Here is an 18,272-nt window from a genome sequence, read left to right on the forward strand (position 1 = left end):
ATATATATATATATAGGCTATAAATACTCATCTTATGTCAACCATTGTATACATATATAATAGATCAGTTAAATAAATTTACACATTATTTATTAATTGTTTATAAATTAAACACATTATAAATGATGACAGGCTTTTTATACCAAATACATAATTACAAGAGAATGTAAAATGTTATGTTTTTAAAATAGATTAAATAATAGTTTAAAAGAACACCACTATTTCATCTCAATCTGATAAAGTAATAGATTATACTTTTAGAATCTTTTTGTAATCTTTCCCATCAAGTATATACCTCTCTACCATAGCACCAATCTGAATATTATGATGCTTTTGTTTGTGTCATGTCTGAATTCATTCCAAAATAATATTGACATTTTCTTTTTCATTTGTTTGTTTGCTTGTCTGTTTGGGTACCAGGGATTGAACTCAGGACCTTGCACTTGGGAGGCAGGTGGCAGAACCATTGAGCTAAATCCCCAGGTCTTCTTTCATTTTTGAAATTACAAAAATGACACTTAGCCAACTGTTGATGAATGCTCATGTAATTCATATTTTATTATATCTTTACTGTTAATGAATACTTGACTTGGTTCTTGGTTTTTAAGAGTAACCACTCTTTTTAAGAATAAAGACTACAAATATTATTGTACATGTTTCCTGGCTCTCATGTTCTAATAGGTTATGTTTAGATTCATTTTTACAACAAAAAGAAAGCAGTATTCCTAACAGATTCTTAAATTGTGTACTGTGCTTTGTTATTTAATATCTACTAAAGTGTTATTAATAAAACAACTGAAAAGTAATGAGTTGGATGTTTATTTCTATTTTACAAAAAATTACAGTGGAATAGTGTTGTGTTGATAGGACCAGACTCCTTTTGAAGTCTTTCAAGGCCAGGTTTCTACATCCTTCTTTTATGCCACCAAAAGTTTGGTCTTCACATACATGGTACAAGAGCTCGCTTCCATACACATATTTCTAAACAAGGAAGAACAGAGCAAAAGTAAAATGAAGGTGACTTGTGAAAAAGTCAAGAAATCACCCTCACATCTCAATACTCATTCATATAACCAAATGAATGCTAAAGAAACCCTAGGAAACCCATTCTCTCTAATGGCAATAACTTTCGGGTGACAATCTGTATATGTATATTCACTCTCCTTTAATTTGTGAAATGCACTCATTCCTCACCAAAGTAGACTAATCAATGTATACATCCACATCAATCTCAGCTAAAATTCAGGATCTCTGGATCCTGAATCGTATTTTCAAAATAAAGCTCACTAGAGCCAGAAGTGCCAATCCACTTCTAAAATCCAAGCACACTGGGAGACTAAGACAGAAGAATCACAGATTCTAGATGACTCTGGGCAACTTAGCTACTTAGTAAGCTCCTGTGTTAAAATAAAATTTAAAAAGGGATAAGGATGTTGCTCAGTAAAAAAGTTGTGGGTTAAATCTGTACTACCACCCCTCTCCCCCAAAAAGTATCTAGCTAGGTCTCATTAGTCTTGCAATTTATAAATAAATGAACATTAATGTGAACTGTTATATAAGTGACCTAATTAGAATTTGTAGAAAAGAAGGAGGGCCATACAAATGATCCAATAAGGACAGGAAAAAAAAAAGACTCGGTGAAAATTTGTTTATTACAATAATAAAATTTAGTTGAGCAAGAATTCAAGAGAGAATAGTCTGGTAGTGAATTCAGATACTTGTTTTGCTTGAGTCTGTTTTTGTTAGGTGTAAAAAAATAAATAAAAATAAATAAAATGTAAAATGTTATTTAAAGCATCTTCATTATTTTCATGTAAAATTCTTCTGTTGCCATCTGACTATGTGGTTATCTAATGAACATTCCTGCATGGAGCTTACATGGTTCTCACAGCCACTTCCTGCTGTAGGGCTGGTTACACTGCAACACATAGAATTTACCAACAAATCTTGTTATTATTAGTAAAAATATATGTGTATATATGTATAGAGTGTGTCATAGTAATTATGAAATTATAGTAATTATAGAAATTATGAAATTGCCTAGAAATACATGAACAAAAATAATTTTAAAGTAATTTCTATAATATATATCTGTATAATATTCTGTATACATATACATATAATATCCTGTGTATGCATACATATATGTGTGTGTATGTATATATATATATATATATAGAGAGAGAGAGAGAGAGAGAGAGAGAGACAGAGAGAGAGAGAGAGACAGAGAGAGGGAGAGAGAGAGAGAGAGAGAGAGACTGTGAAAATTGTATACATACTTCAGGAGTTCACCTTATAAATAAATGTCTGGAAGGTAATGGCCACTTTGAGCACCTCTTATAATTATAGAGGTTAAAGGTAACACATTAATCTCAAGTGCCTCAATAAATTTAGTATTAAAATATATATTCAAGTTTTTCTTTTCCTGGTATATACATTTGTGTGTGTGTGTGTGTGTGTGTGTGTGTGTGTGTGTGTGTATATATATATACACATGTATATATATGTGTTAGATATATTTCATATATATATTAGAAAATCTTGAAAGCTATAATAGCACAAAAGAAAAAAATGAGAATTTAGAACACAGAATATTTGCCAGAAATTTTTAAATAAATCAAATGAAATTTATAGATCAAAGTGCTAATGTCCAAATATGAATATTAGATCAAGGAAAAAGGTTCAGTACGTTGGAAAATCAAAAATCATTTCTAAAAGTTCAGTTAGTTGAAGGGCATAAGTAGGCAAATTAAGGCGATTCACAATATGGTGTATAGTATAATTTTTATAAACTTGTGATAGGAAGATTTAAAACAAAAATCTTAGAGGATAAAGATTACATTAAATTGGTTAAGGAGCAGAGTATAATTTAGTTTCTTAGAAATAACATTGAAGCCAGCCTGGAAACAAAGAAAAAAAAAGAAACAATATGATATAATGATTTTAAAACTAAATTTTAATGTGCTTCATAATCAAATATGATCCAGAGTATAACACAGTTTTATGGCCAGTGCTCACATAGCCTCTTTCATTACCTACTACTACTAAACAAATAAATAATGAACTCAGAATGAAATAAATAGAAGGCATGTAAAGAGCACATATAAATCACACACACCTGCACACACACACACACACACACACACACACACAGGAAATATGCTATAAAATTGAAAACACCTAGAGTTTAGAACAGAATGGATGCCTCCAAGAACAAAAATATCTCCTCTAAAAATAATATATCCCTGATGTGCTTGAATGTAATGAGAGATTTAAAATTTTGAACTGCAGTTTGTGAGTGAATAAGATACACAGAGATTAAACAGTTAAGAAATTACTCCTGGGTTAACAAAATTATACAAGGTCGTGCATATAGTTAATGGTCATTGTATGAGATAATTATGAACAAAATCACATAGTCATGATTATATAAACACAATGATTGTGAAATGTGAAGTAAGAATAAAATGAGTTTGAGTAGATTATGATAGAAATGAGCCTGCGTGCTGCAGGGAGGTGGTTATGGAGAACAGTTATAGAGAACATAAGCTACTGCTTCCCATAAGAAGAGAATGATAAATATATAAAATTCAAAACCTTAGAAATTGTGGTACATGCATATTATCTAGAAACAAGGAAATGGATGGTAAAATAAACATCAAAGGAAAACAAATGACAGTTTCTGTGAAGCAGGGATATTGAAAAGTAAAAAGCAAAGAAATTTTTGATTATATTTTAGGAGGTTTTTGTAGGAATATGGCTTTTTAACTATATTTATATGTTACTCTAATAAAAATGAAAGGTAAATTATACAAACTTTAAACTGTGGCACATACTTAGCACACAGTAATAGTTAAATTCATATCTGCACACACACACATATCTAGTATTGTCTTTATCTTTCATATTCTTGATTTATTTGTCCATAAAAGGAATAATGTCATAGTCCATACAAGTGTGTTATGCAAATTAAAGGATATAAGGTCTGTAAGATTTCTAGAACATAGCTTTAAGGGCATGCTATGAACATTAAACTAATGAGAAATCTGCCATTTTAATTGATGATGGAACCAAATTCTAGAAAGGTTAAGTGATATGCCCAAGTACACAGGAGGTAGAATGATAATTCAGACCAAAGCTCCCATTGAAAGTGTGACCTTCTTTGTGGGACACGTTCCCTGGCCTATTTTTTATTAAGGAGTACCTTCTCTAGTGCATATTTGTATCCAGTGAGAAAATTTTAAAAAGGCAAAATATTTCAATGGCAATTCTTCAATTATGTTTGTAATATTGAATTTATTTTAATGTTAAGAAAATACAGACCTACAAATAAATTTCTAATGATTTATTTACCATATCTGTTATTTCCTTGGCATTTCGCAATCTTTTACTTTCTACATTAAAAATTACAATCAAAATTTATTATCTCTTAGTTGTATCTATTAATGCACAGGAACTAAAAATAGAGTTTTTCTGAATAGTATTCATATGACATTGATAAATGATGGCAATTCACCATCAACTCAAATGTTTTGTTCCCGTTTCTGACCAAACATGTGTGATATATAGTTTCAAGTCACATTCAGAATTCCACAAGGCAGCACATTTTATGACAATAAAGAATACATTAAGCTTCGTGTGGTGGCACACGCCTGTAATCCCAGCACTCAGGAGACTGAGGCAGGAGGATCGCTGTGAGTTCTAGACCAGCCTGGGCTACATAGTGAGTTCCAGGTCAGACTCAATTACATAGTGAGACCCTGTCTCAAAAAAACAAAACAAACAAAAAAACAACAACAACAAAACAAAAAGAATACATTAAGGTCATGAATTTATTGAAAGGGGAAAATTACAAAACAAAATGAACTCGGCATTTAAACTACAATTATACAACATGTTACTTTCAAATCTATTATTTCCATTATTGGAATGAGATTTGTAGGATTATAGATGTAATATTAAAGTAAGTGATTTTTTCATTAGTTGATCAATTCATGTTATCATGCATATATCAGAAAAATAATCACAGATATTGATAGGAAAATGTATATCTTTAAAATATGTATTAGTACAGAGTAACAACAGGGTAATGTCACCTTAATTGTGAAAAATATATAGTATGTCATATGGGGATTATTTGAAATTTGGGTGAATTTTATAAATTTTCAATTTTCAATGAAAAACACTGATGGTGCCAGGTGTTGCTTAAAAGTACTAATTTTTAATATATGCAGTGTTAGAAATAATGAGAGCATATGGCCTGCTTTCTGTACTTCTTCTGATGAGGCTATAGCACAGTACAATTTAAAGATTCATTCTCTAATTAATGCTTTTAAATTTCATTCATGAATTCACAGTACAAATATTTATAACAGACATAAATCAAATAAATTTAACTTCTTTTCTGTTCCAAGAATAGACCATGAGCAATCAACTGAAATATTTTCCTTCATTGACCTTAAAAAGTTGTAGGGAAAAGCAGGTAATCAAATGAGAAATTACTAAAATATATAGAATATACAACAATAATACACAAACTGGAGAAAAAAAAAGAAATTAGGAAAATGAGTACAGGATGAGTGGAGCAATTTTAAATAGTATGATCAGATTGAGGTTTAAATTGTGTTCAACAAGAGATAAGTCGATTTCCTAGCCCCCAGCACCTCACAACATTAACATCGTTTGAAAATAGCGTTATTGTAGATATTATTAATTAAAATGAAGTAATAGAAGAATAATGTTCTTTCTTAATCCATTATGGCTGTTTCCCTTATCAGAAGAGTAGAGAAATATAGTAGGAATATGTGAATATATAAAAACATAAGGAGAATTCCATGTGAACCTAAAGGCAGAGGTGAGATTGTTGCCCCAATCACAGAACATCAAGCTAGCTTATCAAAAACCAAGTGAGAAATGCGGAAGAGATTCTGTCAGTACTTTCAAAAGGAACAAAGTTTTGATCATTTATGGATTTCCAACATTTTGCCTCCTGAAATATGAGGGAATAAAAACTTGCAATTTTTAAGCTATCTCCTTCTTAATATTCCTTGAAAGCATCCCTAAGAAGCAATTTTAGTCAGGAAAATCTTCACAGAGAATCTGGTACTTGACTACAAAATGTAAACAGGCTAACGCTAGGTTTATGGTTTCACACACATGGAAACATTTCCAAGCTGAGTAAAGTGCAAGTTCCGTTTCTGAATCTACGACTGACTCTGGAGTGTGCACTATGTATGTCGGGAAAAGAGGAAAGAACATTGAAATTCTTCCACAACAAGGCTTAGACTTTGACTTTTATCTTGAAGTATAGTGGAAGTCATTGGTGATTTTTGAGCAGAGGAGAGACTTCATATTTGCTTTAATCTACACAGTATAGTGAGATTTGATTGTACAGGGCCACAGTTAGATGTATGGGAAATACTTAAGAAAATATTAGATTGCTGTAACTTAAGAAGTGTAGTATGGATGGCTGCTGTGGAATAGGATTCATTAGAGGAAAGTTGGTGGCAGCTAAATGGGAAGTGGGGTCACGTGGTTCTGTTAATTGTGTAGGAAGACGAAAAGGACCCAGTCTAGGAAAAAAAACAAACAAAAAACACATCGGCTAATTTGTTATAAAGGGATTGCTGTTAAGACAATTAAGACAGGGAGGTGGGGTGGGTGATCACAAGTGTGCTAGTGAAAATGTTGGCTTTTGTTACCAAAAAAAGGATTGTTCGCCTATAGTAATAATTACAAACAGTGTGAGCACAGAGGCGAGCAGTTGGTGGAAAATGGCAACAGGAGCTTACCAGAGTTCTCTCCTGACAATTTCAATGGTTTCAGTGAAATAAAAAGTAAGGTCAGGAGCTAAGTATTAGAATAGGGAAAGAGATATTGGGAATTCGAGGACAGGTCAAAGGCTATGAAATTGTTGTACAAAAAGTAAAGAGTAGAAAAAGTTAATTATGAGTCAAAATTGATATATAGCTTTCAACATACATTTGAGATAAATGATAGCCTTTAAAATGAGGCAGTTGATGTGGCTATGTTTTTCTAGATACCTGAATATGACAAATCTAGATTTAACTAACCGAAGAATAAATTAGCAGTATCTCACTTCATATATTCTCTTTCTACTTTCCTGATTTCTTCACTGTTTTCTAACTTTATCTTGCTCAAATACTTCAATGCTGGTATGATCTTAAGCCCTAGCACTTGCTAGTTTCACTTGTTCCTCTTATCACTTGATCATTTTGTCAATTATCAAGTCTGCAGGAATCTCTTCTTCGTCTTTTACAACTCTTTAGTCTTCTTCACCATAAGACACCTAATTCCTTACATTTAATATTTATCTTCATGGCATATATTACTACCCACTGTTCTTCTACACTATGTAATTATTTAAATGTTTGATGTTGTCTAACCCTTCTTTAGAATTTATTTAAAAAGAGTCCCAGATAACAAAAAATTTAAACTTCTTTGTGAGGTCTTTATATTTCATTGCAAAAGTTAGAGGCATCTATTAGAAAATATTGTGTACATTACTAATATTTTTGACTGATGTATTTGAACATGCTATTGCATTATGGGTGGAAATCTTGTTCTTTGGAAGAGGTTGGAAGACATGGACATCAGTTTGATAGCTATTGAAAACTTTCTGATAATAAATGAAGTTACCTTGGATAAAGAATGTATTGGCATTGATTATAACACTTGGAAGTAAAGCAAAAATGTTGGTGAGAAGAACGGGGGGAGATCAGGGGAAAGACTGGGCACCAGCACCAAACAAGCCGGAAAAGGAGGTGAGTTAGGAGGATGCACAGAGTAGGCACGGAGGGACCCTAAGTGGGCTGAAGTTTCAATTATGTTCCCACCTGTAGTGATGTGCGCTTTGGAAAAGAATAAGACCCTTCTCTATGGAGTTCCCATGTGGCTGATTTTTGGTCTTTGTGAGTTTTCACAAATCAGATATGATGCTGTGAAGATTAAAATTGATCCTCAATTGAAAAAATATGCTGAAAATGAATAAAACCTCTTTAGAGTCAGAATATGAGAAAATAAAGAACTCCACTTTTGAAGACTGGAAGAATATTCGAGACCCAAGGCCTTGTGAATATCCTGATCTCCTTCAAGGACAAAATCCAGAAATCCTGAAGACTAAGACAGCCTGACTGTGCTCATTCTCTTAAAAAAAAATGTTATCAATGGGACCTACTTGATCATTGATTTAAAATTCTAGGTGTGTGGAAACCTGGCTATGAGTAATTTGATAGAAGATAAACTTGATTATAAAAAAATTAAGTACAGGTCTTTGTATTTCCCAGCTAGTCCACTTGCAATGAAACAAACAGTATTAACAACATAAAAACATATTTCAATAAAAATGTGAGCACTGCTATCAAAGTATGTCACATTTCCCACTCTCCAGCTGAGCCCTCATTTCCACCAGTGCAACATTTTGCTACTTCATTCAGATTTCTAATGAAAATAGTAGGCTGAGAATCAAATACACTAAAATTGAGTGATGGTTTCATACTAAACTTATGGAGGAATTTAGTCCTTATCACCATCTAATAACACTTTTGGTGTTATTTTTACTATTTTACAGGATGCTACTCAGTCTCTAAAGTATCACCTGGTGAGGGTGCTGATGCTTAAACACAACTTAGCACCATTGACTTCAGGCTGTGGTGAGACGGGACACCAAAGCAATGAGTAGGTGATAGAACAGTGCTGCATGCCTCATAGCAGACAGGAGGGAGAGAAAGAAAAGGAGAGAGAGAGAGAGAGAGAGAGAGGGAGAGAGAGAGAGGGAGAGAGAGAGAGGCTCAACATCTTAGAGTTTCCCCCACATATAAGAAGCACTGTTATCTGAAGACAAAGCTTCTAACAAATGAATGTTTGGAGATATTGAAGATCCCAAACTTTAACTGCACATTAAAACCTGTTACTTACTCCAACTTACCACAGAAATAATATGAAAAAAATGACCCAGCTCTGTTTCTCTTTGAAAGAAATTTGAATAGCCAATATTCTGAATTTTTAGTTGCTACTCATGGTTTATTCTATTTTTTCATTGAGTTTATTGCTAATTTTTAAGTATACAGTACAGTTATATTCATCACTGGGATCTTGTACCCTTACATGACAGATCTTGGTTCTCATTTTTTCCCCATACCCCTGCCCTCCCTTCACCCTCTCCACCCTCCTCTATTTACAAAGACTTTGTTTCCATTTTTCCTTTCTCATAGCTTATCTTTTCCCTTGTTTCCTTTCCCCTACCCTTCCCATTTCCTCTACATTGTTAGCCCTTTTCATCCTATTTCACATTATCAGTTATACAATTTGATCTTACTTACGCTTTTAGTTTTTCACACCAGATAAACTATTTGGTATTTACATGTATGTCCTATTTATTTCACTTAACAGGATGGCTTCAATATGCATCCATTTTTCTATGAATGACTCTAGTTTCTCATTATGGGAGTAACACTCCATTTTATAGAGAACCCACATCTTCTTTATCCAGTCTCCAACTGATGGGCAAATGGGCTGTTTACAATGTTTAGCTATTACAAACTGTGCCACTATAGTAATGGGGGCACATATATCACTATGGTATTATTCCTTTAATTCTTTTGGAAAGGTACCCTGCAGAGGGATGTTGGGTCAAATGGTACTCATTTTTTATTCTTTAAATTAGCTTACACATTGAAGTTTGCAGAGCAGAGGACCTGAGCAGGGCGCTTCTCATAGCGCTTCTTTTGGCTTCCTCCAAAGATACAGCCCAAACCTGTCAGACAATGGCTGTTAGCTACAATTCACTAGGACCCCGGGCAAAATTAAAAGGAAAGGAATGTGTGAAAGAATGTGTAATCTAAATTAGAATAGACATTTTCCACAGATCTTCACAGCTTAGTACAGAAAAATGGTAGATATACTCCAAATCCTTGCTTATCCCTTAGGATAGAAGAACTGAATTATACATATAACTCCTCAGCCTTTTGTATCTGCATTCCATAGGACTGGCTTGTTTTAATTCTCAAGACAATGGTGGAATATGGCACACCTTAATATCCTGGAGCTACTGACAACAGTCTCTTGGGCAAGCAAAAATTTTAAGAAGCATTTAAAATTTGTTGTCAGGCTAAAAGACAAGTTTAATTTACAGCATAAGATTAATTTGTCAATAGTAGGAGAGGGATTTGCCTTACTTAACACAGAAAACATCACATAGAATAAAGAAAATCAAAAAGTAAGAGAACTATATTTAGAACAAAGGTAAAATTTTATCTCTCTCCAAGCCAACCCTAATGAAAGGAAAACAAATGATTTACTTGATAGAGAATCCAAAACAACAGCCATGAACATGCCAAGGAAAGAAGGGCAAGAATGAATTATAATTTCAACAAGGAGATAGATAATATCTTAAAAGTATCAAAGATAAATTGTATAGTGGGAGAAAATAGTAAATGAACTGAAACATTGAATAGCGTGATCCTATACTAGATTGGATCAAGACGATTACTTAAAGACTTGCCATTGGAAATCTTTCAATTTAAGCAACACAAAGAAAAAAAGAATAAAAATTGAAGGATACTCTAAGGGGATTTATGGGACACTATCACCAGGCCAACATATACATTATCAGAATAAAGGAAGAAAGATAAAGAGGGAAAGAAAATATATTCGAAGAAATAATAGGCTCAAAACTTCCCAAATAAGGAATTTTTAAGGAAAACCAAAACGCAACAAAAATGAGGAAACCAGAGAGAGGAACCATTGTCAATTAGTCCATTATACTATCTCTTACAGGCTAAGGCTTTGGCAATGATTTTTGGAAATCTCACCAAATGTCCAAGCACCAAAAGAAAAAGTAAGCAATTGCAACCGCATCAAATTAAAAAAAATTGTATAGCAGAGGAAACAATTAAAAAAAAAAACTAATTTCTAACTTGGAGAAAATATTTGAAAATTAAATTGTAACAGATAAGGGATTGGTAGGCACAAGATATAGAGAAGTTTAGACCTTTTCTTCCTATTCGTATTATTGATTCACATGAGTCAATAGCAAACAACAAACAATATAATGTAAAGTGAGCAAACGACCTATATGTGCAACGTACCAAAGAAAATATAAAAATGGGGCGAAGGGAGTGCAGGGGAATGGGAAAAAATAAGAACCAAGATACATTATGTAAAGGTACAAGATCCCAGTGATGAATGTAACTGCACTGTATAACTAAAATGTACCAATAAACAAAGAAAAAAAAAGAGAAAAGATAAAAATGGCAAGTGGTCTATAAAAAGATGCTCAATATCACGAACTATCAGAGAAATAATGAGGTACCACCTCACCTTCCTTAGGACACCCATAGCAAAAAAAAAAAAAAAAAAGAAGAAGATCTAACAAGTTCTAATAAGAGTACAGAGAAATGTAACTCTTTTTATGCTGTTGGTGAAAATGCAAATTAATAAGGTTATTAGTAAAAACAGTATTGATATTCTTCAAAATGTTAGAAATATGAGTATGACCTGGAAACCCTTGTCCTGGGCATATTCATAATTTATAATACAATGTAGGAGGAATTTGATAAGTCTATAAATTTAAGGTGCCTTTACAAAGGCAATAAAAAATAACCATAAAGAAATGGATACACTGCTATGATTTACTGTAACAATTACTTCTCCATTATTTGGGTACATTAAAACATGTTGTTTCCCTTAAATATATACAATTAAAAGTCAATTTTGTCTATTTACAAGAAGAGAGCTTCTCTTTAGAACTACACCAGGTGATAAAATAATAGTATATTGAAGATTTTCACTATGCCCATTGTTTTTGAATTTCCAATTTTAGATTAAATATTCTACATAAACTTTAATAGCACACTATATAACTCCTCTTAATTAAAGATACCATTCTCTAATCAGTAACAGGATTTACAGATGATTTTTTCATCAACCTACCTCCCCAAAAAAGACACAAAACCTCTTCAGAATTACTAAACATTTTCCTAGTTACATTATTTTCAGTTATATCAATTGATTAATTTATATTAGCACAAATCATCTTAAGTACACTAGTTTCATCTAGATCTTTTCAAATAAAAGAATTTGACAATTAATCATGTTTAATTATTTTTCTTAAATCACCCACCTTTTGCATATTTGATTCTCTAAAACTTGTAATTGTTGTAACTAAATGAAAATCCATACTACTTAGTGATTGCTTGTGGTGATTTGCATTTATTTTAATATATTAACACTTCAAAACTAAATTCTAATTTTCAGAAGTCAACCTTATAATAATGTTAATATTGAAACATTATTGAGACATGCTGAATTAATTAGCTCTGGCTAAATTTCCCGAGGGCATTTTCTTTCACATAATTTTCAAGGAAATTAAAAATTTTTGAATTTTGATTCCTTAGGGATCAGGACAATGCCCAAACAGCATCTCTTCATTTTTCCAGTGTAAAAATGATGAATAGATGTTGAATTAAGTAAAGTACAAAAATGATAATACAGAGAGAGAATGTTTAAGGGCTTTAATGTATTAATTATTTTGTTTTTGTAAAAAGTAAAAAGGCCAAAGAAAATTTTCTAACTAGAAAACAGTTGAAGTTAATTAAAGCATTATCAACAATTTGAGAATTCTTCATTTTTTATCAAAGTATTCTTGATCTATCTTCTTGACAAAAAGAGTACCATTTTTAGCATATTAAGATGTGTTAATCAAATAGAATAGGGTATGTGAAACATTAACTTTAATAAATGAAGACTTCAAAGAATTTTTAATCAAAATATTCAATATTCCAGTACAAAATATTCCTTGTATATTTCAACATATTGAAACAATTGGACATACCTTGTTTTGATTCATGATTTTTAGGATTTTGTCTTATATCTGTTGGCTTCAGGGCTCTCCCTAGCAAAAGGAGCATAATAGTACTATTTATTTCATTAGAATACCGTGTGAAATTAATGAATGAAATGTGTTTCTTAATTAGACATCTCTGTAATGACTATGATTCAAACATTATGTGAGACAATACTATAGGTCACGTAATTTGTTCTCAAAACAAATATAGTTTTATAAATGTTTGCCAATCGTTATTAACAGGAATTTCATGTTTCTATCTTAAATAACTACTTATACAAAAATATTTTCTTACTTTACTCCTCTTAATGTGAACTAAATGAATGCAAAAACTGAGTGTTTTCCTGTTTTATTTCAAATTTCTATCATATAACATAGCATATCTTGAATATTCATTTTATTATTTTTGTTGTTGTTATTATTATTATTATTAACCATTATTATTTGTAGTACTGAAGATTGATCCCAGGTTCTCTGTCATATTAAGCATTCTAACACGGAGCAACAGTCCCAGCCAATTTTTAAAAATTTTATTTTGAGACTCGCTTTAGTTGCCCAGGCTGAAACTTGAATTTACAGTTGTTCAGTCTTAACTTTGTCCTGAGCCAATGAGATTAGAGGCACATTGCCTTCATCCCAGATTCATTTAATATCTTTAAAATATTAAATGATCATTTGAGTATACAATTGTCCATTTTTTGCATATAAAAAGAGTCTCGTTTGTGGTTGGTAACAAAATACATTAAGCTATATGATTATAATTGAAGTGATTGGTAATAAAATGTGTTTATATTATATATACTATTTATTGCTCAGATAATGTGATTTGGATATATTTCAGCAAATAACAAATATTAAATATAAACACAAGCCAGTATAAAAGACAAAAATTAATATACAAAAATCCAACAAAGTCAAGTATTGTACTGATTGATTGATATATTTCATATAGTAATTAAAATTCTAATAAATAATTGAAAAAAGGGAAGGCCAACTTGTTTATATTAGAAACATAGGACCGGGGATCTAGCTCAGCGGTTCGGTGGCCTGCCTTGCAAGCACAAGGACCCAAATTCAATCCCCGGTACCAAAAAAAAAAAAAAAAGAAAGAAACACAAAAGGGCCATATTACAGATGAAAATTATAAGGAATACCAAGAAAAATTTAAAAATATACACACGTACTTGAAACACTATATTTAGGATAGAAAAATATTTAAAGAAACATGTCTTAAATTAAAAGGAATTTAAAATGTAAATAGGGAGATATACATTTAATAATTTCAGTAGATTTTTAAAATCATTTCCGCTAGAATGAAATAATAATGTTGAATAAATTCTTCTAGAAAGCAAAAAAAAAAAAAGGATTTTAGACTTAAAACTAATAACAAAGGTTTTATAAAAATCGTTTTTGTTCACTTGTTCATCAGAAGTCAGGTTTTATTAAAGTTATTTAAATATGTTATTCATTTGCTTTAAGAAATATAACCTAATTAAAAATGTTTTATCATATTAATATTGCTATGCAGTCAATTATTTAAAATTTAATTGTATTTGTCTTGTTATTAAATACCTTTATAAATTTGAGAAAATATGGCAAAATTAAAACTTCAAAAATTTTAAATATTCTATATGTTTTCTTTTTCTTTTAATTTATTTAAAATATAAGAATTATAACATTAGTGTTAATCAATATTAATTTTCCATGATTTCTTTTTCAAAAATGAGGAATATTCGTAATATTATATGATTTAGACCAAATGTGAAACATAGACTGTATATTATATAAAATATATTATATATTGATTTTATTATATAATATATATGTATAATGTACTTATTTATTAAGAATATTTGCTTGTGGACTTTAGAAATTCAAAGATGCTGTGCTAATATTAAAATTAGTATAACCAGTTAAAATTTTCTGCTCATATATTTTAAAAGACGTATGAATCAAATGAAGTATTTAATGCATAGACTCGATATTGTAGATTTTTCAAGTAAGTTGAAGTACAAATTCATATTTCAGAAACAGTACTAATAAATTTACAGTAAAGAAAATATTCACAAACCAGACAGAACACAGCTAAGAACGTGCATTCATGTGTATACAAACGCACACACTGAAATTACATGTTCAAATGGAAAGGAGAACGAGGGAGAGAGGTAGGGGTAAGAGAAAGAAGTTGAAAAGGAAAGAAAATGAAAATAGAAGGAAAAACTGTAAACAAAGCTGTGTAAATGAGGAAAAGAGGGTTGAAGGGAGGAGGGGCATGGGGAAAAAGAAAAATCAAGATGTATCATATATAGGTACAATTTCCCTGTGATGAATGTGATTATTCTGGATATCACAAGTGTACCAATAAAATTAATTTTTAAAATAAGCTGTCAGATCTCATGCATTACTTTTTCCCTACCTTTTAAGCCTAAACTATCATGAGGAAGAAATTCTTGTTTAAACATTTGATGTTTTAAGGAGAACTTTAATTCACTAATCTTCCTCCAAGCTTCTTCCACAAAACAATGTGGCTGGTCAATTTCATTCACTGATAATCCCAGTGTTTGCCATTAACCACTCCCCACAGCAAGAGTTATCTTCAATCTATAGAAAATAAACAACAGGGAGGCCTTGCAATAGTGTGAAGAATTGATTAGTTCTATTTATCAACACATCTGGCTTTCTTTATTTGTATATTACTTCAAAATAAATATGGCATTTCTTACAACAGAATACACAGGTCAAAATAATAAAAGCCTTTATGTTTACCTGCGTATTTACTAAGGGAACCAATAAAATTAAGTGTTTAAAATGTCCATGAATATATTGGTGAAATTAACAGATTTGGAAAGAGCAGGGACCTCCTGAATAAAAGAAACTAAATCACAATTGAGAGCCACATACTTGATTTATAAATATTAGATACTGGACAGATATCTATCTATCATCTATCTATTTGTATAACAATTTGAATACCAGTGTTATCATATTAATCTTTGGAAAGAATAAAGCAAAAAATCTAATTAATGGTGTCCTAAACACTAATATTTCCTAATATTAAGAAGTCTGTTTACAGATGCCTAATGATAATGTTTCAGCAATTCAACAATATTTGCAAATATATTCAGATTATATTCCTTATGTATGCAAAATGAATGTCAAAATTCTAGGTCTCTTGGAAAGATACCCAGCAGAGGGATGGCTGGGTCAAATGGAACCTCCAGTCCAAGCTCTTTGAGGTATCTCCATATTGATTTCCATAGTGGTTGAACCAGCCTGCACTCCCACCAACAATGGAGAAGGGTTCCTTTCTCCCCACAACCCCGCCAACATTTGTTATTGTGTGATTTCTTGATAGCAGCCATTCTTTGTGGGGTGAGGTGGAATCTCAGTGTTGTTTTCATCTGCATCTCTCGAATGATCAGTGATGTGGAACATTTTTTTCATATGTTTACTTGCTGCTTTTACTTCTTTGTCTGAGAAATATCTGTTCATAAGAATTAAAATAATCATATCACAGTGACATAGGTGCACCTATGTTTATAGCAGCACAGTTTTTAATAGCTAAAACATAGAAACAGCCCATTTGCCCATCAGTTGGAAACTGGATAAAGAAGATTTTTTTTATATAAATTGGAATACTATTCAGCCATAAAGAATAAGAAATTAGAGTCATTCATAGGAAAATGGATACATTTTGAGGATATACTCCTAAGGGAAATAAATAAGTCACACATGTGTAAATACCAAATAGTTTCTCTGGTGTGAAAAACTATAATAGTACACAAGATCCTAATGGGATATTTAACAATGTGAAATAGGAAGAAAAGGGCTAAAGGTGTATGGGAAGTGGGAAGGTTAGGGGAAAGGTAATCAGGGAAAAGAAAATAATATGAGAAAATGAAAAAATGGAAATAAAGTGTTTGTAAATGGGCAGTGGCGGAGTGGGTGAAGGGAGGGCAGGGACGAGGGGAAAAAATAAGAACCAAGACCTGTCATGTAGAGGTATAAGATCCCAGGAATGAATGTAATTGTACTGTATACCTAGAAAGTACCAATAAACTCAATAAAAAGAAAGAAAAAGTTCTACGTCTCTAGGCCAGTGAGGCATAACATGTAAGCCAAGAAAGTCCTGATAGCATGTCTCTTTTTTTCACTAGGAAAGAAAAGATTTTCCAACATTATCCCTATCATTACAAGAATTCCCTATAACACCCATTGTCTAGAACAAGGTAGCATTATAGGTTTAGCAATAAGGAATCAAATGAAAAAAAAAAGCCTCATAATCTTAGTTAATTTCAACACATCACATCACAATTCATCATCAGTGTCTGAACCTGGTGTTGCCCAAACATAAAACTTCCATTGGCTTTTTTGTAATGAAGTAGTGAATGACAAAATTGAGTACTAGAAATTATATATTTTAAATATCTAAATAATAAACATTATATATTTTAATGAAATACTTTTGAGAAATGCATTACAATCAGGGGTATAAAGGAAAAATCTAAATAAAATGTAGTTAATTTCCACCATTTCTTGTAAATGTAAAAATCTATCTGTCACATTTCATTTTTAATTTGACACAATGAAGGATAAGTTATGTTTGGAAAATTTTATTAAAATGTAATGGAATGAAATTTTCAATATGAGAAGCTTTTGAGAATGATTTTTTAAATAGAATAGAGAGATCTTACTTCCACAGCTTTTCATTTATTTTTTAATGATTCCAGAAATAGATTTCATTGTGAAATATTTAAGAGTAGAATGTCTTAGTTAGTATAGTTAATAGGGTGTTTTTTTTAAAAAAATACCACCCTTTATTTAAACCCATTGCCAGCATGAATAAATTGAAATGGACAGGAATTAGAAATAAAAATTGGCTACCTATTTTTAAATATATGGTCATATGAAATAAACCCATTTAAAAAAATGAAGTTCTATATTTTAATGTTATTCTGAAACTGTCTAAAATTACATTAGTAAATGCTTAATTGATGTGGCAATCTGTGATATTGGCATAAGAGAGTAAAATTTGTTAGCCACAAGTGCATTATTATAAATATGCCAGGACCATAGAACTATCCCTAACCGCTTATTAAAATGTGTAAGAAAGGACCGGGGATTTAGCTCAGTGGTTCTTCCACCCGCCTTGCAAGCACAAGGTCCCAAGTTCAATCTCCAGCACCAAAAATGAAAATAAACAGCGGCTCGGTGGCCTGCCTTGCAAGCGGATGGACCCAAGTTCAATCCCCGGTACCAAAAATAAAAAAATCAAAATCAAAATAAATTTAAATAAAAAATAAAATGTCTAAAATATATTTAACTGAAGTTAGCAGAGTTTATACATGCCAGTTTATAAATCACAATGAGTTGTGATCCACCTGCAATTGATTTTGATTTCTCCCTC

General features: G+C 31.4%; 1 pseudogene; it reads left to right on the top strand.

Annotated features, from left to right (window-relative positions):
- Window positions 1–7,846: 7,846 nt before the first annotated feature.
- Window positions 7,847–8,153, top strand: LOC104872780 (annotated as a pseudogene).
- Window positions 8,154–18,272: the final 10,119 nt, after the last annotated feature.

The sequence above is a fragment of the Fukomys damarensis genome, unplaced genomic scaffold (assembly GCF_012274545.1).
Source record: "Fukomys damarensis isolate Sample0158 unplaced genomic scaffold, DMR_v1.0_HiC HiC_scaffold_33, whole genome shotgun sequence".
Lineage (NCBI taxonomy): Eukaryota > Metazoa > Chordata > Mammalia > Rodentia > Bathyergidae > Fukomys > Fukomys damarensis.